This window comes from Vulpes lagopus, chromosome 19 (assembly GCF_018345385.1).
Source record: "Vulpes lagopus strain Blue_001 chromosome 19, ASM1834538v1, whole genome shotgun sequence".
Lineage (NCBI taxonomy): Eukaryota > Metazoa > Chordata > Mammalia > Carnivora > Canidae > Vulpes > Vulpes lagopus.
In genome coordinates, this window is record NC_054842.1 from 1,891,255 (window position 1) to 1,916,781 (window position 25,527).

Here is a 25,527-nt window from a genome sequence, read left to right on the forward strand (position 1 = left end):
AGAAAAGTACCAGTAGGCCTGTTATAAAAGAAACGCTAAATCTGGGCAGCCCGGGTGGCTCAGCAGTTTAGTGCCGCCTTCGGCCCAGGGCGCGATCCTGGAGATCTGGGATTGAGTCCCGCATCGGGCTCCCTGCATGGAGTCTGCTTGTGTCTCTGCCTTGTGTCTCTGCCTCTCTCTCTCTCTTTCTGTCTCTCATGAATAAATAAAATCTTGAAAGAAAGAAAAGAAAGAAAAGAAAAGAAAAGAAAAGAAAAGAAAAGAAAAGAAAAGAAAAGAAAAGAAAAGAAAAGAAAAAGAAAAGGTTAAATCCTAAAGGAAAATCCTTAGCTAAAGCAAAATTATAACAGATGTTAATTTAGATTTTCAGGATGGAATAAATAGCACTCAAAAGTAAGTATCTGAGTAAGATAAGACAAAAAAGCTTTAATTTTGGAAAAAATACAACTATTTAAAGTAAAAAAAAAAAAAAACCTATATCTATATCTATATCCATCTGGGGCACCTGTGGTTCAGTCAGTTAAGCTTCTGACTCTTGGTTTTGGCTCAGGCATGATGTCAGAGTCCTGAGATCGAGCCGCACATCCAGCTAGGGGCTCAGTGCCACATCTGCTTGTTCCTCTCCCTCTGCTCCTCCCCCACTCTCTCGATCTCTCTCTTGAATAAACAAATATTTAAAAAATTATAACACTATCTTACAGGGCTTAAAAACATACAAAGATGTAATGCATATGCCATCTATATCATAAAAGGTAGGTGGGATCAATGTGTACATTTGCAGATTTCCACATTACACGTCAAGTCATAGAATGTTACCTCTAAATAGTATAAAAAGTCAGGAACATATATTGTTATCCCCCAGAGAAAACTCTTAAAAAACAATGCAAAATATAGCAAAAAAAAAAAGTCAAGAGATAAATTAATACAAAATTCTAAGAGGCATTCAAATTATCCAAAAGGAGGGAGGAAAGCAGAAAGAGGACAAAATCAGGGAGGACACACAGAAGCAGAAGGTAATGGTGACTTAAGTCCATGATACGGATTACTAAATTAAATGTTAATGGAATCAACAGGCCAGTTAAAAGGCAGAAATTGTCAGAATGAATTTTATAAAAACAAAACCTAGTAAGCTGTCCACAAGAGATGCACTATAATAAAGACACCAATAGATTAAAAGGAAATGGTTCTGAAAGAAATCAGAGACCGACTAAATGAATGAAGAGATATTCCATGTTCATGGATAAGAAGACTAAATATTGCTAAATATTAGTTCTTCCCAACTAGACCTATAGATTTAATATACTCCCAATCAAAATCCCAGCAAGCCATTTTGAGGCTATCAACAAACTGATTCCAAAGTTTATATGGAAGAGCAAATGACATACAATAGCCAAGAAAACACTGAAGAAGAACCAAGTCAAAGGAATACATTACTCCACTTCAAGAATTTCTACAAAGCTACAGTAATCGAGACAGTATGGCATTGATTACAGAAGACAGAAATAGGCCTAGGGGTCAGAAAAGAGCTCAAAAATGGAACCACACAAATACAGTCAACTCGTCTTTAACAAAAGAGCAAAGGCAAATAGTGGAGAAAGCATAATTTTTCAACAAATGGTGCTGAAACAACTGGACATGCAAGAAAAAATTCCTTTTTCTAGATAAAGACTTTAAAATGTTTCACAAAAATTAACTCAAAGTGAATCACAACCTAAATGTAAAATGCAAACTCATAAATGTAAAATGCATACTAGAAGATAGCACAGGAAAGAACCTAGAGGACTTTGGGTCTTGCACTAACTTTGTTCCAACATCAAAGGCACAATCCATGGAAAAAATGACTGGTAAGCCAGACTTAGCTAAAATTGAAACATCTGTTCTGTGAAAGATACTGCAAAGAGAATGAGAAGACACAAACTGGGAGAAAATATTTGCAAAAAGATGTATCTGATAAAGTACTACCTACTATTCAAATGATGCAAAGAGCTCTTAAAACTCAACACTAAGAAAATGAATTAACCCATTATAAAATGGGCCAAAAGATATCAACACGGCCATCACCAAAGAAGATACACAAATGGCAAAAAAGCATATGAAAACATACTCAACATCCTATGTCATTAAGAACTGCAAATTAAAATGAAATTCTACTACACACCTATTAGAATGGCCAAAATCCAAAATGCTGACAATACAAAATGCAGGCCAGGAGGTACAGCAACAGGAACACTTCTTCACTGATAGTGGGAATGCAACATGGGACAGCCTCTCTGGAAGACAGCTTGGCAGTTTCTTACAAAACTAGAAACTGAAATATTCTTACCTCTGTACTCCTTGGTATTTATCCAAATGAATGAAAAACTAAAGTCCACACAAAAGCCAGCAAACAAGCACTTATAGCAACTTTATGCATAATTGCCAAAACTTGGTAGTGACCAGGGCTAAAAAGCGATGAGCTATCACCATGAAAAGATAGGGAGGAATCCTAAAAGCATATTGAAGTGAAGGAAAACAACACGAAAATGCTATACAATGTAATTCCAACTGTATGATGTTCTGGACAAGATAAAATTGTGGAGACAATAAAAAGATCAGTGGTTGCCAGGGGTGGGGATGAGAGGAACTGAACAAAGCACTGAAGATTTAAGGCACTGAAACTATTCTATATGATATCATTACACATTTTCTTTCTTTTTAAAAAAAAAAGATTTTATTTATTTGAGACAGAGAGAGACAGCACAAGTGGGGTGGAGGGTCAGAGGGAGAGGGAGAAGCAGGCTCCCTGCTAAGCAGGGACCCGACACGGGGCTCAATCCCAGGACCCCAAGATCATGACCTGAGCCAAAGGCAGTTGCTTAACCCACTGAGTCACCCAAGTGCCCCCATTATACATTTTCAGAACCTATAGGATATAAAACACAGAGAATGAATCCTAATGTAAACTATGGACTCTGGGTGAAAACTGTGCATCAGCGTAAGAAGCGTGCCACACTTGGAGGGATGCTGATAACAGAGGAGGCTGTGAGTCTGGAGAAGAATATGAGAACTCGTACTTGCTATTCAACTTGGCTGTAAACCTACAAGTGTTCTAAAAAACAAAGTATATTAAATATTAAATAAGATAAAATAAAATAAAATGGTTAGATGAAATCCTGATATGTGCTCCAATATTTATAAATCTTGAAAGCATGATGCCAAGGGAAAGAAGCCATTCACAAAAGACCACATACACCATGTTTCCATTTCTATGAAATGTCCAGAATAGGCAAATCTGTAGAGACAAAAAGTAAATTAGTGGTTGCCTAGGGCTGATGGGGGGGGGGGGGTGTTGGAAAGAATGGGGAGTGACTGCTAACGTGGGTTTCTTTTGAGGTGATGACACTGTTCTAAATTTTTTGTGGTAATGGATGCACAACTCTGAGAATATTCTAAAAACCACTGAATTATACATGTTAAATGGGTGAATTATATGGTATGTGAATTGTATCTCAACAAGGCTATATTTTTTAAAAGTGGCTGGAACCCCTGCCATGCATACTATAAACATATGAGTGCTAAAGAGGTTATACTAATAGATTTCCAGAGGTACAGTATTACCAAAGATAGACTTTTCATTTTAATAATTAAGGAGGAAAACATATCATAAATATTTAAGTGCCTAACAGCAGACACTCAAAATACACAAATGAGACCTCAAATACACTGAATGAGAAAAAGAACTAAGCAAGTTCACAATCATGGTTGGAAATTTTAACGCTTGGCAGCCCAGGTGGCTCAGCGGTTTAGTGCCGCCTTCGGCCCAGGGCATGATCCTGGAGACCCGGGATCAAGTCCCACGTCAGGCTCCCTGCATGGCGCCTGCTTCTCCCTCTGCCTGTGTCTGTCTCTCTCTCTCTCTCTTTCCCTCTCTACCTGTGTCTCTGCCTCTCTCTCTCTCTCTCTCTCTCTCTCTGTCTGTCTCTCATTAATAAATAAATAAAATCTTAAAAAAAAAAAAAAAAAAGTGGGCAGCCCCAGTGGCCTAGCAGTTTAGCACCGCCTTCGGCTTGGGGTGTGATCCTGGAAACCCAGGATTGAGTCCTGTGTTGGGCTCCCTGCATGGCGCCTGCTTCTCCCTCTATCCAAATGAGCTTGTGTCTCTGCCCCTCTCTCTGGGTCTGTCATAAATAAATTAAAAAAAAAAAAAACTTAAAAAAAAAAAAAAAGGAAAATTTTAACGCTAGTTTTTTGGCAGCTGATAGAACTAGACCCCAAAAAGAAGAATTAATAAAGACAAATGATCTAAATGACACCATCCACCAACTTGTCTAAAAATAAATATGCCAGTGTAATAAGCAATTGTTAAGCATTTAATAATATATATATGTATATTTCATCTCCTTGAAACATACAAGGGTTTTTATTAGCACACAAGTCTTCTTAAAGAAGCTGAGCAAGATCATTTGTCCTGATGTCTTTTTCCTTTTAAACATACTTTACCAAGCATGGAGATTGTTTCAAAACCATTCCATTCTTCCCAAAGCACAGTGACCTTACTCTTTCCTCTTAAATTTTAAAATTTTCTACTCAATAGAACCAAGATTTTTTTTTTTAAGATTTTATTTATTTTTTTAAAAGTAATTTCTACACCCAACAAGGGGCTCAAATTCACAACTCCGAGATCAAGAGTTGCATACTTGACTCACATGGTCTACTGACTGAGCCAGCCAGGCACCCCACCAAGGTGGTTACTGATGAGAAGTTCAAGTTCTCTTTAGAAATGTGTGTAGGAAAAAAAAAAAAAGAAATGTGTGTAGGGCCAACCATGAGTCATTAGTCAGAAGCGCAGAATATCCAAGTACAATTTTTTTTTAGTACTGTCAACAAAACTCAGTAAGAAGTGGATGAAAGCCAAGTCCCCAAACACACAGCAGCAGACACCTAGAAAGTCCTTTATTTATTTCCTAATACCCAGCAACAGAGGAAAGACCTAAGTCTGCATCTTCTGCTTTTCCCAGGAGGCTATTCTGTGGCCTTATGAAATTCTCCAGGGTTTTAGGTGTTTTGTAACACTATTACTTTTCAGTGATTGCCTGCAAGGTTCTGTCTGTCTGAAGAGACCTGTAAGAGCCTGTTCAACATAAGTAAGTGATTATCCATCCTATGAGCCCATCCATGATGCCAGAAAGGGCAGGGACAGCATGGGGAGGCAGCTGCAAATCCAGGAGCCTCATTCATGGGAACAAAGCCTTATTGGAAGCTCTGAGCTCCTCCACCCTAAGGATCCAGGGACCCAGAGCACGTTCACTCCCATCAAACTACCCCAGGTAATACAGTGTGCTCAGCTTGGCCGTGGGAGCAGAAGGAAGATCAGGATTAAGCCAAAACTACAGAGAGTACATTAAAAGGGAGGAGGTGCCTGGTACCTCTACATAAGCCAACTCCACAGTAAGTCAGCACTAGTTTATTTTTTTAAAGTTACAAAATAGGGATGCCTGCAGGGAGCCTGCTTCTCCCTCTGTCTACGTCTCTGCCTCTCTCTGTGTGTCTCTCATGAATAAATAAAATCTTTTTTTTTAATAAATAAAATCTTAAGAAAAAAAGTTACAAAGTAAATTGCAAAACAATATTTTTTTCATTCAACAAATATTTATTGAGTACTATTATGCACCAGGCATCAAAACATAACCTTGGGATACTGCAATAAAATAAGACAAAATCTTTCACCTTGTACAGCTTACATTCTAGTGGGGGCAGACACATACAATAAACATGCAAATAATAGATGGTGAGAAGTAGTATGAAGAGAAAGAGAACAGGAGTGGGTTAGGCACCTTAAGTAGGGTGAACCGGGAAGAAGTCTCTGAGAAAGTGACTCTTCTGCACATATGAAGGTAACCCACCAATGGTCTGTACACGCATGCTTCAGAACCAGCTAAACATGCCTCAAATGATCTCAGGGAGTCCCTGAGCCCCCAAGGGTTCCCCTGCGTGCTTATAAAGCCTGAAATTTCCTTAATGGGAAAGGAAAAAAATCTATTTATTACCATAATACCCAAGAGAAATATCTGACGATTTCAAAAAAGCTAGCACTCAATGCCCCAGTGTCACCTCATGGAAGAAGAGGGCTGATGATGGGCTTTGCTCAGTCACAGGAGAGCATAAAGTCCAAGAAGACTGAGGTCACCAAGTCAGGAGGAAGAGCCAAAAAGGATAGATTTGACAGGCAAGCTTCTTGGACTATCCTCATCCAGTACCCCGACCAGTGTAAGGTATGAACTTATGGTATTTTTGTCCTGAAGCTAAAACAGGCCATTCCTAACTCTAATTTTACGAAGTTTATTCAGAATATTTTAACAATGATTCAACACCCTGGAGATTCACCAATTATGGCAGCACTATGCACAATCCTTGCTCTCCACACTGTCCACACTAAGGTGGGAGATAAAGCTATGAACAGGGCTTCCCAAACTCTAGTCTTACACGTTCTCGATGTCATAGTTTTCTGTGTGAAGGTAAATTACTTTTTCAATCTGTAATCACCTTTCAACTGAGTTCTGCCTCAAAAATTCAGTGCTAGCACTAGCATTTGAGTTATGAATGAGTTAGTGCCAAGCAGTTCTATTCTAGTTTCCTGGCTAATCTGGAAAGACCAGAGGCAAATTTGATTCATATTATGCAGTTTGAACACCAAGAACATCATAGCCCACTGTGTGAGGCAGAAGACATGAGCAACCACCTGGTGCCTGGTGGTGGAGGCCTGCGGACCAGCAGGGCTTGAGGGGGTGGGGGTGGAGGCCCACAGGAGGGCAGGGGTGGGGGTGAAGGCAGTCAGGGACAGTGGCAGCAAACCATGGCAGAGACATGTCAAACCAAGAGCACCAATACCATAGCAGTCAGGATATGGTCATGTGTACTGTGGAGATTTTGTTCTGGCAGATGACATTATTTATTATAGAAAATTAATATTAATTTGATTTTAATAGTTTTATTAGTACTTAAATAGTAACTATATTTTGATTGCACAATTGTGTAAAAGATATGAAATCTATTCCACAAACTTACTTATGTGAAAAATGTCTTTTTTTAAGTTAAATTTGGTTCTGGGTCTACCCCACTGGAATGGAAAGAAAGCCAATCTCTATTACTGGGATTCCCAGATCCTTACTTCAGGTTGTGCAAAAGTTAGGACATTCATGGAGGTTCTTTCCAATACTCCCATCAAACAAAAGTCCAGGACTAAATGGCTTCAAAGGCAATTCTACCAAACATTTAAAGAAAAGTTAATACCCATTCTTTTTTTTTTTTTTTAAAGAGTTTATTTTTTTTTAATTAATTAATTAATTTATTTATGATAGTCACAGAGAGAGAGAGAGGCAGAGACACAGGCAGAGGGAGAAGCAGGCTCCATGCACCGGGAGCCCGACGTGGGACTCGATCCCGGGTCTCCAGGATCGCGCCCCGGGCCAAAGGCAGGCGCTAAACCGCTGCGCCACCCAGGGGTCCCTTAATACCCATTCTTATTAAGCTATTCCAAAAAATAGAAGGAAAACTTCTATGAGGTCAGCAGTACCCTGATACCAAAACCAGGTAAAGACACAACCAAAATAGAGAACTGTAGGACAGTTTCTCTGAGGAACACAGATGCAAAATGCCTCAACAAAATACTAGCAAACCAAATCCAACAATATATCAAAAGAATCATTCACCATGATCAACTGGGATTTATTCCAGAAATGCAAGGATAGCTCAATATTTGCAAATCAATGAGACATACCACATCAATGAGAAAGGATAAAAACCATATGATCATTTCAATAGATGCTGAAAAAGCATCTGACAAAACATAACATCCATTCATGATAAAAACTCTCAACAAAGTAGGCCTAAAGGGAACATACTCTAACATGATAAAGGCCATATATGAAAAATCTACAGCTAGCATCATCCTCAATGGAGGATAACCGAGAACTTAAGGTCAGGAACAAGACAGAGATGCCCACTCTCTCCACTTTTATCCAACACAGCACTGGAAGTCCTAGCTGCAGCAATCAGACAAGAAACAGAAATAAAAGTAGCATCCAAATCAGTAAGGAAGAAGTAAAACTTTCAGTATTGGCAGATGATATGATACTGTATATAGAAAACCTGAAAGACTCCACCAAAAAACTACTAAGAACTGATTAATGAATTCAGGAAAGTCACAGGATACAAAATCAATCTTCAGAAATGTGTAGCATTCTTATATACTAATAATAAACCAGCAGAAAGAGATATTAAGAAAATAATCCCATTTACTATTACACCAAAAATAATAAAATATCCAGGAATAAACCTCACCAAAGAAGTGAAAGACCTATACTCTGAAAACTATAAAACATTGATAAAAGAAATTGAAATCAACACAAAGAGATGAAAAGGCATTCCACTCTCATGATTAGAAGAATATTGTTAAAATGTCTACACTCCCCAAAGCAATCCACATATTTAGTGCAATCTCTATCAAAATACCAACAGCATTTTTCACAAGAAAATACCAACACTAAAATTTGTATGGAATCACAAAAGACCCCGAATAACCAAATCAATCTTGAAAAAGAAAAAACTGGAGGTATCGTAATTCCAGACTTCTATATTACAAAGTTGTGGTAATCGGGGATCCCTGGGTGGCGCAGCGGTTTGGCGCCTGCCTTTGGCCCAGGGCGTGATCCTGGAGGCCCGGGATCGAATCCCACATCGGGCTCCCGGTGCATGGAGCCTGCTTCTCCCTCTGCCTGTGTCTCTGCCTCTCTCTCTCTCTCTCTGTATGACTATCATAAATAAATAATAATTAAAAAAAATAAAAAAAAAACAAAGTTGTGGTAATCAAAACAGTATGGTATTGGCGCAAAAATGACACACAGACCAATAGAGCAGAATATGAAACCCAGAAATAAACCCACAATTATATGGTCAATTAATTTTCCACAAAACAAGAAAGGATATCCAACTGGAAAAAGACAGTCTCTTCAACAAATGGCATTGGGAAAACTGGACAGCTACATAAACAATGAAAGTGGGCCACTTTTTTTCATAATACACAAAATTATACTTAAAATGGATTAAAGACCTAAATGTGAGACCTGAAACCACAAAAATCCTAGAAAAGAGCACAGGTAGTAATTTCTCTGACATTAGCTGCAGCAACGTTTCTCTAGATATGTATCTTAGGGCAAGGGAAATAAAAACAAACTATTGAGACTACATCAAAATAAAAAGCTTCTGCACAGCAAAGGAAATAATCAACAAAACTAAAAAGCAACCTACTAATGGGAGAAGATATTTGCAAATGACATATCCAATAAAGGGTTACTATCCAAAACATATAAAAAACTAATACAAATCAACACCCCCCAAAAAACCCAGAGTCCAACTTAAAATGGGCAGAAGCAAGGTTATGAGGGAGGAGTAACTAACTCTCATGTATTTTTGACATCCTATGTGGCAGATCTCCTCTAGCAAAAGGAACCTAAAATCTGTAAAGGATCAACTTCTCTTAAGTCAGTAGGCAGCTCATGACCCTGGAAGTCAGGTGGCCTTCATATATCTGTGCCAAAATGGGCACAAGAATTTTTGCTGAGCCAAGGCCTGGGGGCTGGCATCGTGTTCCATCAGCTGTTAACCTCACCCTCTGAGAGCCTGTAATTCCCCAGAATCTTCAACAAACAGGCTGAAAACCTTTTCTCTAGGAGCCTACAGTACCCTATTCCTTTCCTAGTTTTCAGGGATATCTCTCATGACGTTTAATGCCCATTACCAAAATACTCACTCTCTATTCTCCCTAACAGATGGAGAAGGAAGCAGCTATCTATGAATGACGATGGCAAAATTTCTCTCAGATATGAAAATGAAAGAAACAGATTGTCAAGTAAAGATAAACTAAGAAGATTTGTCACCAACAGACCTGTTCTAAAATAAATGGCTAAAGAAAACTCTTCTGATGGAAGGGAAATGATACCAGAGGGAAAATGGAATTTTAGGAATTAAGGAGGAGCAATAGAAATGTCAAATAGCTATGTGAGAGTAAAAGACTTTTTCTTCTCTTGAGTTCTTTACAACAGGTTATGATAGCACAAAGCAAAAACATAACACTGCAGCAATCTTCAATGTTATAAAGATGTAACATATAAGTAAAGGAACCTATGTGGTAGTATGGTTTCTATGTTCTACCTGAAGTGGCATCATCTTTCTTTCTTTCTTCCTTTCCTCTTTTCCTTTCCTTTCCTTTCTTCCTTCCCTCCTTTTCCTTCCTTTCCTTTCTCTCCCTCCCTTTCTTTCTTTACTTCCTTCCTTCCTTTTTTTTAAATTACAAGGTGTGCTAATAGCAAGAAATGTGGAGGCTGAGAAAAATTAAGGCCATCCCACCTAAAGTTTAGCATTAGCACAAGTACAGCCATCTTAGGCCCCTGTGAATAAGAGCTGAAGTTCGTGGGAAAAACTGCAGAATGTACTCAATGTCCTCGGCAGGTAATCCCATATCAGAAAGACAACAGAGCTCAGAATTGCCCTCAGCAGAGAATCCCATATCAAAAAGACAACAGAGCCCACGCCCTGGTAGAAAGCCCCATCTTAGAATGAGAACAGAGCTCAATGCCCTTGAAAGCCCCATATCAAAATGTAAACAGAACTTGAGAAATTCTTCCACCCCTTCTGAAAATCCCCTAGACCAGCCTATAAAAAACCTAGCTGTAACCCACTTCGGGGTCCAAGTCCCTGCTCCGCTGTGTCGGGTATACTTGGACCCAAGCTCGAGCTTGCTAATAAACCCTCGTGCACTTGCATCGGTGTCGGCTCCTTGGTGGTTTCTCAGATTCGCGATCTTGGGCACAACAGAAAAAAAAATACAGTCCTAGGAGACAAAGTAAACATGAACTCAACTCAGATATGGAAAAGATTTCACAATGATCGGGAATTTACAATAACTATGATTAATATGCTAGGAGCTCTAACGTAAGAATGGACAACCTATAAAAACAGGGAATATAAACAGAGAGATGAAAACTCTAATAAAGAATCAACAGGAGATCCCAGGAATCAAAATACTATAAAAGAAATGAGGAATGCTTTTGACACACTCACCAGTACACTGAAATACATGCATAATTGGAATATGAGAAAGAGAAGGAACACAGAAAGGAGAGGGAACATTTGAAGTACTAATTTGTGAGAATTTTCCAAAATTCATGGCAGATCCCAAACCACATATCCAGGAGGCTCAGAGGACCCCAACCAAAATAAATACCCAGAAAAACCTACACCTATACATATATTCAAAATACAGGAAACCAAAGACAAATCATGAAAAAAATCCAGAGGGGAAAAAATACCTTACCTATTGGTGAAAAGAAACCACAGACTCAAAATGGTGGCAGTTGGGCCAAGTCACCAAACCAGGTTTCAATACCTAACTTAACTGCACTTTCAACCTGCTCCAGAAAAGAAGTCTTATCTGGTTGTAACTTTCTGATCAGCACCCAAGGCAATCTGTCCCATGGGCCTTTGCCACCCCCCAAAGGGAAGATGAGGTAATCCACCTTCCTCCTGCATTTCCTCTAAGGGAAGGTGACCTTGCCTGAAACAATCCTCTCTTTTTTTTTTGCTAGTAACTTTCTTGCCCCATCCTCTTTCCTATAAAAAAACCTATTTTGTACAACTCCTCTGAGCTCCTCTCTACTTGCTAGATAGGATGCTGCCTCAATTCATAAATTTCTTAATAGAGCCAATTATATCTTCTAATACACTCAACTGGATATTTGTTCTTTAACCCTATAGAGAAGCAAAGTAAAGAATTACATCCAACTTCTCCAAAACCAATCAAGAATAAATGAAGGTAAATAAAAACTCCTTTTTTCTTATTAACTGATTTCATAGATAACTATTCAAACTCAACATAGCAACAACCTACTGGGTGATTACAGCTTATGGATAAATGAAACAAATGACAGCAATATTATAAGGAATGGGGGAGAAGGAATTGGTAATATTCTGTCCTGAATATTACCTGAGGTGCTTTTCACTACCTGTAAAGTGCTACAGTTGCTTTTCACTACCTGTAAAGTGCTACAGTTATCTGAAAGTGGTGCTTTTCACTACCTGTAAAGTGCTACAGTTATCTGAAAGTGGACACATTACAACTGACCCTTGGACAATTACATTTGAACTGCATGGGTCCACTTATATACAGATTTTTAAAAATAAATATAGTACTGTAAATGTGTATTCTCTCCCTTATGATTTTCTTTTCTTAAAAGAATTTTTGCTTTATTTTTGTATTTTTTAATTTTATTTTTAAAATTTTTTATTTAAATTCAATTAATTAACATATAATGTATTATTGGTTTCAGAGACAGAAGTCAGTAATTCATCAGTCTTATATAACACCCAGTGCTCATTACATCATGTGCCCTCCTTAATATCCATCACCCAGTTACCCTGGTCCCCCAGACACCCCCACCAGCAAACTTCAGGTTGTTTCCTATGATAAAGAGTCCCTTATGGTTTGTCTCCCTCTCTGATTTCATCTTGTTTTATTTTTTCCTCTCTTCCTCCAATATCCTTTGTTTTGTCTCTTAAATTCTACATAAGATCATATGATAATTATCTTCCTCTGATATTATTTTGCTTTGCATAATATCCTACAGTTCCATCCACATTGTTTCAAATGGCAAGATTTCATTTTTTGATGACTGAGTAGTATTCCAATTCCTTATGATTTTAATAACATTTTCTTTTCTCGAGCTTACTTTATTGTAAGAATACACTATATAATACATAAATCATACAAAATATGTTTTAGTCAACTATTTTTTTAAAAGATTTTTATTTATTTATTCATGAGAGACACACACACACAGAGAGGCAGAGACACAGGCAGAGGGTGAAGCAGGCTCCATGCAGGGAGCCTGACGGGGGACTCAATCCCAGGACTCCAGGATCACACCCTGGGCCGAAGGCAGGCGCCAAACAGCTAAGCCACCCGGAGATCCCCTAGTCAACTCTTATTATGGGTAAGGTGTCCAATCAATACCAGGCCATTAGTTAAGTTTTTGGGGACTCAAAAGTTAACACACAGTTTCAACTGCTGCAGGGAAGGCCCCTAATCTTCAACATTGTTCAAAGGCTGCCTGTAGTTGTAATCTTATATTGCAAACTCCAGAGCTACCATTAAAATTCTTTTGAGGGCAGCCCCGGTGGCCCAGCAGTTTAGCGCCGCCTGCAGCCTAGGGCGTGATCCTGAAGACCTGGGATTGAGTCCCACGTCAGGCTCCCTGCGTGGAGCCTGCTTCTCCCTCTGCCTGTGTCTGCCTCTCTCTCTCTCTCTCTCTGTCTCTATGAATAAATAAGTAAAAATTATTTTTAAAATAAATAAATAAATAATAAAAATAAAATTCTTTTCAGGGGGCAGCCTGGGTGGCTCAGCGGTTTAGCGCTGCCTTCAGCCCTGGGAGTGATCCTGGAGACCCGGGATCCAGTCCCATGTCGGGCTCCCTGCATGGAGCCTGCTTCTCCCTCTGCCTGTGTCTCTGTCTCTCTCTCTCCTCTCTATGCATTCTCATGAATAAATAAATAAAATCTTTTTTAAAAAATTGTTTTCAGGGATGCCTGGGTGGCTCAGGAGTTGAGCGTCTGCCTTTGGCTCAGGGCGTGATCCTGGTGTCCTGAGATTGGGTCCTGCGTCAGGCTCTATGCATGGAGCCTGCTTCTCTCTCTTCTTCCTGTGTCTTCCTGTGTCTGCCTCTCTCTGTGTGTCTCTCATGAATAAATAAATAAAATATTTTTTAAAATAAATTTCTTTTCAAAATAATTGATATGCTAAGAGAGGAAACAAAACAGAATCACATTAAGTGCTCGATTAAAAACAGAGAAGACGGGCAGCCCAGGTGGCTCAGCGGTTTAGCACCACCTTCAGCCCAGGGCGTGATCCTGGAGACCCACAATCGAGTCCTATGTCGGGCTCCTTGCACGAAACCTGCTTCTCCCTCTGCCTGTGTCTCTGCCTCTGTGTGTGTGTGTGCGTGTGTCTCAAATGAATAAAAATCTTTAAAAAAAAAAAAAGAGAGAGAGAGAGAGAGAGAGAAGGCAGAGGAAAAAAAGAAATTAAAAAAAAAAGGAAACAGGGCAGCCCGGGTGGCTCACTGGTTTAGTGCCACCTTCAGCCCAGGGCATGACCCTGGGGACCCGGGATGGAGCCCCACATTGGGCTCCCCTGTGAGGAGCCTGCTTCTCCCTCTTTAAAAAAAAAAAGAAAGGAAACAAGGGGTACCTGGCTGGTTCAATTGGTGGAGCGTGTGACTCTTGATATTGGGGTTGTAAGTTTAAGCCCCACACTGGGTATAGAGATTACTTAAAAATAAAATTTTTTATTAAAAAAAAAAAGAGGGGCACTTGGATGGCATAGTTGGTTGAACATCTGACTCTTGATTGCGTCTCAGGTCACAATCTCAGGGTTGTGGGATCCAGCCCTCCAGTGGACTGTGTGCACACAGCACAGAATCTGCTTGTCCTCCCTCTGTTTTTCTCTCTGTTCTCCCCCAACGCCCGCCCCTGCTCTCAAATAAATACTTTTAAGAAAAAAAGAAAACAAGGAATACATGCAGTGGACAATTACAAATATGGTAGTTACTGATGTAACTATATCAATAATCACTTTCAGTGTCAATGGTCTAAATACATCCATCAAAAGACAAGACTGTCAGTGTGGATAGAAAAATGAGATCCAACTGCTATAAACACACACAAATACATTTTTAAAATTTATTTATTTAAAGTAGGCTCCACACCCAACTCACAAATCTGAGATCAAGAGTCACAGGCTCTACCAACTGTGCCAGAGAGGAGCCCTATGCCCCGACTACATTTTGTCTACAAGAAATTCACCTTAAAGGGGCGCCTGGGTGACTCAGCGGTTGAGCATCTGCCTTCAGCCCAGGGCATGATCCTGGAGTCCCTGCATCAGGCTCCCTGCATGGAGCCTGCTTCTCCCTCTGTCTGTGTGTTTCTGCCTCTCTGTGTGTCTCTCATGAATAAATAAATAAAATCTTAAAAAAAAAAAAACTGCAAGGAGAAACAGACACATCCACTGTTTTGTTTTGTTTTTAAGATTTTATTTATTTATTCATGAGAGACACAGAGAGAGGCAGAGACACAGGCAGAGGGAGAAGCAGGCTCCATGCAAGGAGCACGATGTGGGACTCGATCCGGGACTCCGCGATCACGCCCTGAGCCAAAGGCAGACACTCAACCGCTGAGCCACCCAGGCGTCCCCATCCGCTGTTATAGACCCTTCAACACCCTTCCATCAAACAATACATCTAGCAGGCAGAAAATCATTATGGAGATGGTTAAAGCGAAGCGCACCTGCACAATACTTCACCACAGAAGACAACAGCACGATATACTGTCTCCTAAGCTACAAGTCAGGAACAGAAAGATAAGAGGAAAATCTCTAAACACTGAAAATCAAACAGCACACTTCTTAATAATCCACCAGTCAAAGAGGACATCTCATGGGAAGTTTTTAAATATACTAAACTGAATGAAAATAGAAGTGTAGCATATAAAAACCCATGGGATGCAGCTAAAGGAGCTCTCAGAGGAAAATCTATATGATTAAGTACATGTATTAGAAAAGAAGGGCCTCAAATCAATCATCTCAGCTTGTACTTCAAGAAAGTAGAAAAAAAAAGAGCAAAATGAACTTAAACAAGCGGAAGAATGAAAATAAAAGAAGAAATCAATAAAATTGAGATACAAAATAGAGAAAAATCAGTGAAACTCAAAGCTGATATTTGCTAAGAGCTGATTGTTAAACCTCCAGCAAGATTAACCGAGGAAACAAAAAGAAGGCACAAACTGCCATTAGGAGCAAAAAAGAGTGTCTTTATGGGTTCCACAGATATTAAAAGGATAATAAAGCAAGACTATGAACAACTCTATACAAATAAATTCAACAATGTAGATGAAATGAACCAATTCCTTAAAAATCACAAAGTAAAAGAAGTTCTCCAATATCAATTGATATTCTATTTTTTAAAAGATTATTTATTTATTTATTCATGAGAGATACAGAGAGAGGCAGAGACACAGGCAGAGGGAAGAGAAGCAGGCTCCCAGAGCCCGATGAGGAACCCGGTCCTGGGAATCCCGGACCATGTCCTGAGCCAAAGGCCCAGCCCAACTGCTGAGCCACCCAGGCAACCCTCAAATTGATATTCTAAATGATAACCCTATAACTATTAAAATAAATTAAATTTGGACTTTAAAAACTTCCAAAAGTGGACACCTGGGTGGCTCAGAGGTTGAGTGTCTGCCTTCATCTCAGGTTGTGTGATCCCAGGGTCCTGGGATCGAGTCCCACATCAGGTTCCCCCCCACACAGGGAGCCTGCTTCTCTCCCTCTGTGTCTCTGCCTCTCTCTGTGTCTCTCATGAATAAATAAATAAAATCTTAAAAAAAAAAAAAAAACTTCCAAAATGGCATGAGGTTGATCTGGCTACATTGTCTGTCATCCTACTGATCACCAGGGTTGAGTCAGCTGATCTGGCTGGCTGGGTGGGAGTTCCTTCCCTCCCTCACCACTCCATGTGTGTCCCTCCCCCAAGCTGCACATGGGGTCAAAGTGGACTACCTCCCCCAATAGAGGAGGATCATTCTTTGGTCAAGGGCATAGGAACAGCTGTGCTCCCCTGCTAGAACCTTCCAACAAGCTCTCAAAGTCTATTTGTAGGAGAACATAGGATAGTCAGACTTCCAAGACTCCAGACACATTCAAATGAGGTGCTGCACCTGGCAGTCTGGCTTTCCTAAAACTACAAATCAGCAGACTCAGATGGCTTTACTAGCAAATTCTAGTAAATATTTAAATTATAAGTAACATTAATTCTATATATCATCCAAAAAATAAAAGAGGAGATAACCCTTCCCAACTCATTTTATGAGGTCAGCACTACCCTAATAATAAAACCAGACAATAACAATACAAAAACACTAAGATCAATATTCCTTATGAATATAGATGCAAAATTCCTCAACAAAATATTAGCAAATCAAATGCAGGAATATATAAGAAAAATAATACACTATTCGGTAGGGTTTATACCAGAAATGCAAGAGGGATTCACTATTCAAAAATCAATGACTGATCTACATAACAACAGACTAAAAAAGAAAAACTGCAAGATCACATCAATGGATGCAGAAAAAGCATTTCAAAAATTCAACATCCCAAGGAGGTAGATGGGGGCATGTGTGAAATAGGGAAGGAAATTACACTTATCACAATGAGCACTAAGGCAGAGAATTGTCAAACCACTATATTGTACACCTAAAACTAATACATCACTGTACATAAACACTGTTAACAACACTAGGATTACAAAAAAACAAATAAGCAAAATACCCCCCAAAAAAGAAAAACCAAAAGCCAAACAAAAAAAGAGTACACTTATCTTCATGAGCATTGAGAAATGTATAGAATTGTTGAATTATATTATGCACCTGAAACTGTATTAATTAACTGAATGAAAAAAGTTTATGCCAAAAATTAAAAAAAATTCAACAGCCATTCATGATAAAAAATCTCAGCAAACTATGAATAGAAAGGAACTACTTTGAACTGGTAAAAAGCATCTGCACAAAACCCACAGCCAACATCATACTTATCAGTGAAACACTGAATGTTTTCTCTGCAAAACTAGGAACAAGGCAAGGATCCAGTCTCACCTCACCTATTTAGCAATCATACTGCAAGTCCTAGTCAGTGTAGTGAAGGAGGAGACAAAAGGCAGACTGGAAAGGAAGGAATAAAACTTCCTATATGCAGATGACATGGTGTCTAAGTAAAAACAAAAACAAAAAAATCCCAAGAAATCTGCCCCCAAAAATCTCCTCAAACTAATAAGTCAATTTAGGAAAATCATAAAATACAAAGTCAACATACAAAAAAATCAATCACTTCTGTGTGGACTTAAAACAAATTTATAAAATAATATTATTTACAACATTTCTGCAAAAAAAGTGTGCACTTAAATTCTAACAAAATGTGCAGACTTGTATGCTAAAACCACAAAACGCTAATGAAAGAGATCAAAGAAAATCTAAATGGAGAAATATACCATTTTTTATGAATTGGAAAACAATATAATTATCAATTCTCCTTAAACTGAGCTACAGATTTGGGATCCCTGGGTGGTGCAGCGGTTTGGCGCCTGCCTTTGGCCCAGGGCGCGATCCTGGAGACCCGGGATCGAATCCCACGTCAGGCTCCCGGTGCATGGAGCCTGCTTCTCCCTCCGCCTGTGTCTCTGCCTCTCTCTCTCTCTCTCTCTCTGTGACTATCATAAATTTTAAAAAAAAAACAAAAACAAAAAACTGAGCTACAGATTTAACCTAATTTCAACAGAAATCCCAGCAGAATTGATAGACAAGTAGGTTTTTTTTTTTTTTAAATTTTATTTATTTATTCATGACAGACACACACAAACAGAGAGAGAGAGGCAGAGACACAGGCAGAGGGAGAAGCAGGCTCCACACAGGTAGCCCGACGTGGGACCCGATCCCAGGACTCCAGGATCCCACCCTGGGCTGAAGGCGGCGCTAAACCACTGAGTCACCCAGGCTGTCCGACAAGTAGGTTTTAAAATGCACACGGAAAGGCAAAAAAGAACTAGAACAGCAAAAGTATTTCGACAAAAAAAGAATGGAACTGGAGAATCCACCTTACCTATTTTTAAGAGTTACGTTAAGGCTAGTATCCAAGATCTAAGAAGAATTTATCAAACCCAACAGCAAATAATACAGTCAAGAAATGGGCAGAAGACACAAACAGACATTTCTTCAGAAAAGATATACAAATCGCCAAGAAGCACATGAAGAAATGCTCTGCATCACTTGCCATCAGGGAAATACAAATCAAAACCACAATGAGATACCACCTCACACCAGTGAGAATGGGGAAAATTAACAGGACAAGAAACAACAAATGTTGGAGAGGATGCGGAGAAAGGGGAACCCTCTTGCACTGTTGGTGGGAATGTGAACTGGTGCAGCCACTCTGGAAAACTGTGTGGATGTTCCTCAAGGAGTTAAAAATAAAGCTACCCTATGACCCAGCAATTGCACTACTAGGTATTTACCCCAAAGATACAGATGTAGTGAAATGACAGGAAAAAAAAAAAAAAAAGAACTGACAGGACACCTGCAACCCCCGTGTTCATAGCAGCAATGTCCACAATAGCCAAACTGTGGAAAGATCCCAGAGGTCCACAAACAGATGAATGGATAAAGATGTGGCACGCACGTGCGCGCGCGCACACAAACACACACACACACACACACACACAGAGGAATATTACTCGGCCATCAAAAGGGATGAAATTGGGCACCCCCCGTCGCACAGCGGTTTAGTGCCACCTGCAGCCTGGGGTCTGATTCTGGAGACCCAGGATCGAGTCCCGCGTCGGGCTCCCTGCATGGAGCCCGCTTCTCCCTCTACCTGTGTCTCTGCCTCTCAGTCTCTCTCTCTCTAAATAAATCAAAAAAAAAACTTATTAAAAAAAAAAGGATGAAATTTTAACATTTACATTGACCTGGATGGAACCGGAAGGTATTATGCTGAGTGAAATAAGTCAGTCAGAGAAACACAATTATCATATGGTTTCACTCATGTGGAATATAAGAAACAGTGCAGAGGATCATAAAGGAATGGAATGAAAATGGAACAGGAAGAAATCAGAGAGACAAACCATAGGAGGCTGTTAACTGTAGGAAACAAAGGGTGGGTTGCTGGAGGGAAGGTAAGGGAATAGGGTAATCAGGTGACAGGCATTAAGGAGGGCACATGATGTGATAAGAACTGGCTATTATATGCAACTGATGAATAAATGAACTCTACATCTGAAACTAATGATGTACTATATGTTGGCTAATTGACTTTAAATTAAAAAAAGAAAAAAAAGTTACTTTAAAGCTCTAGTATCAAGAGAGAGTGGTACTGGTAAAGGGATAAACACATACACACACACACACACACACACACACACACACAAAAACACATACACACATACATAAATGAACCAGATTACAGAGGATCCATTAACAGACTCATAAATACAGCCCTTTGATCTGACAAAATTGCAAAAAAATTCAATAAAGAATAGCCTCTTCAATTAATGGTAATGGAACAATCAAATATCTACATGCAAAGAAAAAACAGCCCTTCAATGTAAACCTCATACCTAGTACAAAACTTAATTCAAAATTTTTAATTTTTTTAAAAGTTTGTTTGTTTATTTGAGAAAGAGAAAGAGAAAGTGCATGCACACAAAGCACAAGCAAGTGGTAGGGAGGAGAAGAGGGAAAGGGAGAAGTGACTCCCCACTGCACAGGGAGCTGGACCGGGCTCATCAATCACAGGACCCTGGATTCATGACCTGAGCAGAAGGCAGATGCTCAACTGACTGAGCCATCCAGGAGCCCCTTAACTCAAAATTTATCATCACTCTAAACACAAAAATGTAAAAGTACGGCACTATTAGAAAAAAACACAGGGGATCCCTGGGTGGCTCAGTGGTTTAGTGCCTGCCTTTGGCCCAGGGCGTGATCCTGGAGTCCCGGGATCGAGTCCCACATCAGGTTCCCGGCATGGAGCCTGCTTCTCCCTCCTCCTGTGTCTCTGCCTCTCTCTCTCTCTCTCTCTCTCTATGTCTCTCATAAATAAATAAATAAATAAATAAATAAATAAATAAACAAACAAACTTAAAAAAGAAAAAAACACAGAGGGAAATCTTAATGGCCTGAACTTTTTAAAATAAGACACAAAAAGTAAAATCTATACAAGACACATCAATAAATTGGATTGCAGCAAAATTAAAACATTTTGCTGTAAGGTACTGCTCAGAGAATGAAAAGACAAGTCACCAAGCACAAATGCAAACCACATATCCCACAATGAGTTTGCATAGAGAATATATAAGAACTATCAAAACTGAACAGTTAGAAACAACCCAATTAAAAAAAAAAAGCTTGGAAAACATTAGAACTGACACACTTCCAAAGAAAACACATGGATGGAAATAAGCACAGGAGAAGATGTTCAACATCATTCACCATTAGGAAAATCCAAATTAAAATCCAAATTAAGGGATCCCTGGGTGGCACAGCGGTTTGGCGCCTGCCTTTGGCCCAGGGCGCGATCCTGGAGACTCGGGATCGAATCCCACGTCGGGCTCCCGGTGCATGGAGCCTGCTTCTCCCTCTGCCTGCTTCTCCCTCTGCCTGTGTCTCTGCCTCTCTCTCTCTCACTGTGTGCCTATCATAAATAAATAAAAAAAATAAATAAAAAATTTAAAAAAAAATCCAAATTAAAACAGTAATGAGGGATCTGTTGGGAGCCGCGTGCCAGGAAGGGGTTAATGGATCGAGCAACAGCTCTCTGTTGACTCTTCCAACCCAGGCCCACCTGTCTCACCCTTGTTGTTGAAGGCTTGTGGCTCAAGGACGCATACTATAGCTATCTATTCAAGGGCGCATACTGTTGCTGTCTACTGTGAAAGGACATGTCTGGAGAACTAAGCTTAAAATATCCTGCTTGTTAAACAACCCTGCTTTATAAAAGAGTGAATAATACAAATAAAGTTGGCATTGTGGCTGAATCCAGCCATATGTCCCTCCTGCTCCCACTCTGTTTATGTCTCTTTTCTTTTCCTCATTCCCTTACCCTCATCCCTGGACAGTTGTCGCCCCCAGCGCACGCGACAGGGAACCCTGGGTGGCGCAGTGGTTTAGCGCCTGCCTTTGGCCCAGGGCGCGATCCTGGAGACCCGGGATCGAATCCCACGTCGGGCTCCCAGTGCATGGAGCCTGCTTCTCCCTCTGCCTGTGTCTCTGCCTCTCTCTCTCTCTCTTTGACTATCATAAATAAATAAAAAAAAAATAAAAAATAAATAAATAAATAAATAAATAAATAAATAAAACAGTAATGAGCGAGGCCTGGGTGGCTCATTCAGTTAAGTGTCTGCCTTTGGCTCAGGTCATGAACCCAGGCTTCCGAGATGCAGCTCCATGTTGGTCTCCCTGCTCAGCAGAAAGTCTGTATTTCCCTCTCTCTCTCTCTCTCTCTCTCATTCTCTTTCAAATAAATAAGAAAAAAAAAAAAACTGTAATGAGATACCACTACATGTCTGTTAAAATAGCTAACATTAAAAAAATTTTTTAAAGATTTTATTTATTCATGAGAGACAGAGAGAGAGAGAGAGGCAGAAGGAGAAGCAGGCTCCATGCAGGGAGCTCGATGAGGGACTCGATCCCGGAACTCCAGGATCACACCCTGGGCCGAGCCATCTAGGGATCCCCCTAACATTAAAATTTTTAAGAAATTCCAGTATCAGCAACTGGCAAGGTGAACAAATGAAACTGTCATACATTGCTGCTGGAAATGCAAAATGGTAAAGTCACTCTGGAAAGAAAGCAGTTCCAAATTAAACAGCCTTACTGTATGCTTCGGCAACCCCATACCTCAGTATTTATCCTAGAAAAAGCAAAAACATGTTCACACAAAATCTGTATGACACATGTTTGTAGCATCTGTATACACAACTGTAAAAACTGGACACTATCCTAACATCCTCCAACTGGTGAATGGATTGACATCCATCCTCACCCTGAATGCCACGGATTAATAAAAGGAACACAAAGACTGAGATAAAGAAGCCAGTTTGGACAGGATACATGTTGTAAGATTCCATTAATGTGACATTCTGGGAAAGGGTCAGCAAACAGGTGGGCAGGATTAAAAACCACAAAGGGGCAGCAAGTGTGTATTTTGGGCGATGAAACTGTTCTGTTCTCATTGTCGTGATGATTACAAATTTATACCTGTTTCAACTCCCAGAACTGTAAACACTAGACATATACACTTATGAGTCAATTTTAGCACATCCAATATTTTTTTAAGGAGAGGGAGATCCTTTTCCAAAAACCTGTGCCTTTAGCTCTCCAACATAAAGGTCCCTGAATGCAAGAGAACACCAAGTAGATGTCAGCTGCTGTCTTGGAATGAAAAAAAAGAAAAAGAAAAACAGAATAAAACATGTATTCTATTTCAGTTAATTTTCCTGCTGCAGGTTTATAAATGCTAAGGCATTTATACCTAGGTTTTATTGAACAAAATAATTTCAGTTCACAAACTCTGAGGGTCTGTGATCATTAACTTCCCAAAGGGTCTCAACCTCACTCCAGTCTGAGCAGCAATGGTGTGGAATGCTGGTCTGGGAAGCTGCAATCTCCCTCCCATCCCACAGCAGCAGCTTGTATCTTGGACAAATGGAGGTAGGTGGGTCACCTCCTCCCGGGAGGCCACTGTGAGGGAGAGGGGAAATATGAGTGCAGATAGATCTCGAGAGAGACAAACAGGTACTGATGACTAGTAACCTAGATTTCTCTTTGAAGTAAAAGGCAAATGTTGGCACTAGGGCAAGCACGGAGGAATGCAGAATGGGCGGACTCTTTCCTGAATGCTGTTGTACAAAACGCATCCGGGAATGTGAGCTCCCACAACCCTTATCATTTGAGAAATATTACTGGTCACAGAACCACCCAGAGTTTTATCATTAGCCAGGTGGACCATTTGATTCTCTATCAAATGCTAGAAATTCCAGAAGAGAATTCATATGCACACTTTTTGTATTTTCTAAAATGTTTGAGAAGCTGAGCAAGTGGATGTTACCTGCACGCTACTTTGTAACCTCATAGTTGCACATTATTAGCAAATACAGACCAGGAGGTGAGCAAAAGGAGCAAGCCCGCTGCTTGCTTCAGCATTCTCACTGTGGGAAGAACAATGCTGTCAAGAAATCCAGGAAAGGAGACTGACTACCTAACTGCAGAATCTTGCTTTTCATTACAAAAAAATAAGCAAACATTTAATAGGCATAATCCTCCTGGTCAGTAAAGAAACCCAAATTAAAACAACTTAAGAGGTTTTCACACCAGGGCATGGGTGACGTGATTCCGTATGTCTGGCATGCCAGGATGGAGGGCAGGCCTTGCCACAGCCCCTGCACAGAGGAGCCAGTGGGGAAGATATGACTGGAGACCCAAATGCACACCTACCCACCAGCAATATGAGTGGGTGGTGGTAGGCAGAGCAGGGCTGCAGGAAAAAAGGAAGATGTGTACATTTTATACCCACAGAGAAAAAATACAGGAAGACTGCAATTCTTCATAGAATGCTACCTGAAAGTATCTAATTGCTCAGAACAAAATCAAAAACCTAAAAAAAGGGAAACACCTCAGCACACCATGGTTTATAGAAACAGACAAGCCTGTAAACTCCAACACACAAACACCTGTCAGTGTTTTTTTTTTTAAGATTTTATTTATTTATTCATAGACACAGAGAGAGAGGGGCAGAGACACAGGCAGAGGGAGAAGCAGGCTCCATGCAGAGAGCCCGACATGGGACTCGATCCCGGGTCTCCAGGATCACACTCCAGGCTGCAGGTGGCACCCAACCGCTGCGCCACTGGGGCTGCCCAACACCTGTCAGTTTAGAAAAAGACCCAAAATTACTGCAGTGGTGACATCCCAATCAAAGAATGTGTCAGACGGGGGAGGGGAGGGGGGAGGGGGAAAAACCCTGAACAAAACAGAAGGCCAGCACATGCTCCCATTTTAGGTCCACAAAATACACACCACAGGAAATGAGCACACAACTTGGAGGGTAATAGGGTCTTGATTAATAAGGGTTTTTTTTTTCCTTTAAGTACCAAATTTATTATTTTTTGGAGTATTTGCATATTTTGCCCTTATGACATTTCTTTTTGTGGGATGATTGTTGTTATTTATTTTTATTTCAGTAAAGTGACCTTTAAAGGTTAAAGGAAAAAAATAAGAAGGGCACTACGAGATTTTCTTAACACTCTACTCCCAGCTGTGTAAGTTCTGCACAGGAAGGAGGTCTCTACCTCTGACCCCTCAGTAAGTTGCTTGCTTTTGCCAAATAGTCTTTGGATAATACAAAACTAGTATTTCTTGAGCTCATCATATGATGGGCACATTCCTAAACACCTAGGAATTTATTAGCCTTGTGAGGGAGGCACCACTGTTATCCCATACTGAAGGCGAGGATACTGAAGCACAGAAAGGTTAAGTATTTGCCCTAAGTCACAGAGCTAGTAAACGAACACATATTGAGGTCTAATTCCACAGTCAGAACTACCAACCTTTACATTCTGCCTCATGTCTACTAATAATATCCAAATATACAAAGTTTTGAATATTAAAAAAAGTTTTTCCATGCCTAAGTGCAGGACTCTGAAATCCAGAATATATGGGGAAATGTCTCTTCCAGTTCTAAACCAAACCTAATATTACACAAGAATTTTATATTAGTAAATCTAATCATAAGGAAAGAACATTAACTTGCATAGTCAACCAAATTACAAAGCAAAACTTCAACCAAACATTCCATGTCCCAATCCATTTCTAGTTATCTGCTATGAAACAGTGATA

General features: G+C 39.9%; 1 protein-coding gene across 7 annotated transcripts in view; it reads right to left on the reverse strand.

Moving 5' to 3' along the window:
* Positions 1-25,527, reverse strand: part of NINL (ninein like) — a 152,012-nt gene that overhangs the window by 117,989 nt on the left and 8,496 nt on the right. Inside the window, exon 1 of one of the 7 annotated variants that reach the window (XM_041733984.1) lies at positions 2,159-2,181. The exons of the other annotated variants lie outside the window; for them this stretch is intronic. The gene's annotated coding sequence lies outside the window, so the exon portion shown is untranslated. Of the gene's footprint in view, positions 1-2,158; positions 2,182-25,527 lie in introns of those variants that run through there. 7 annotated transcript variants of the gene reach the window in all.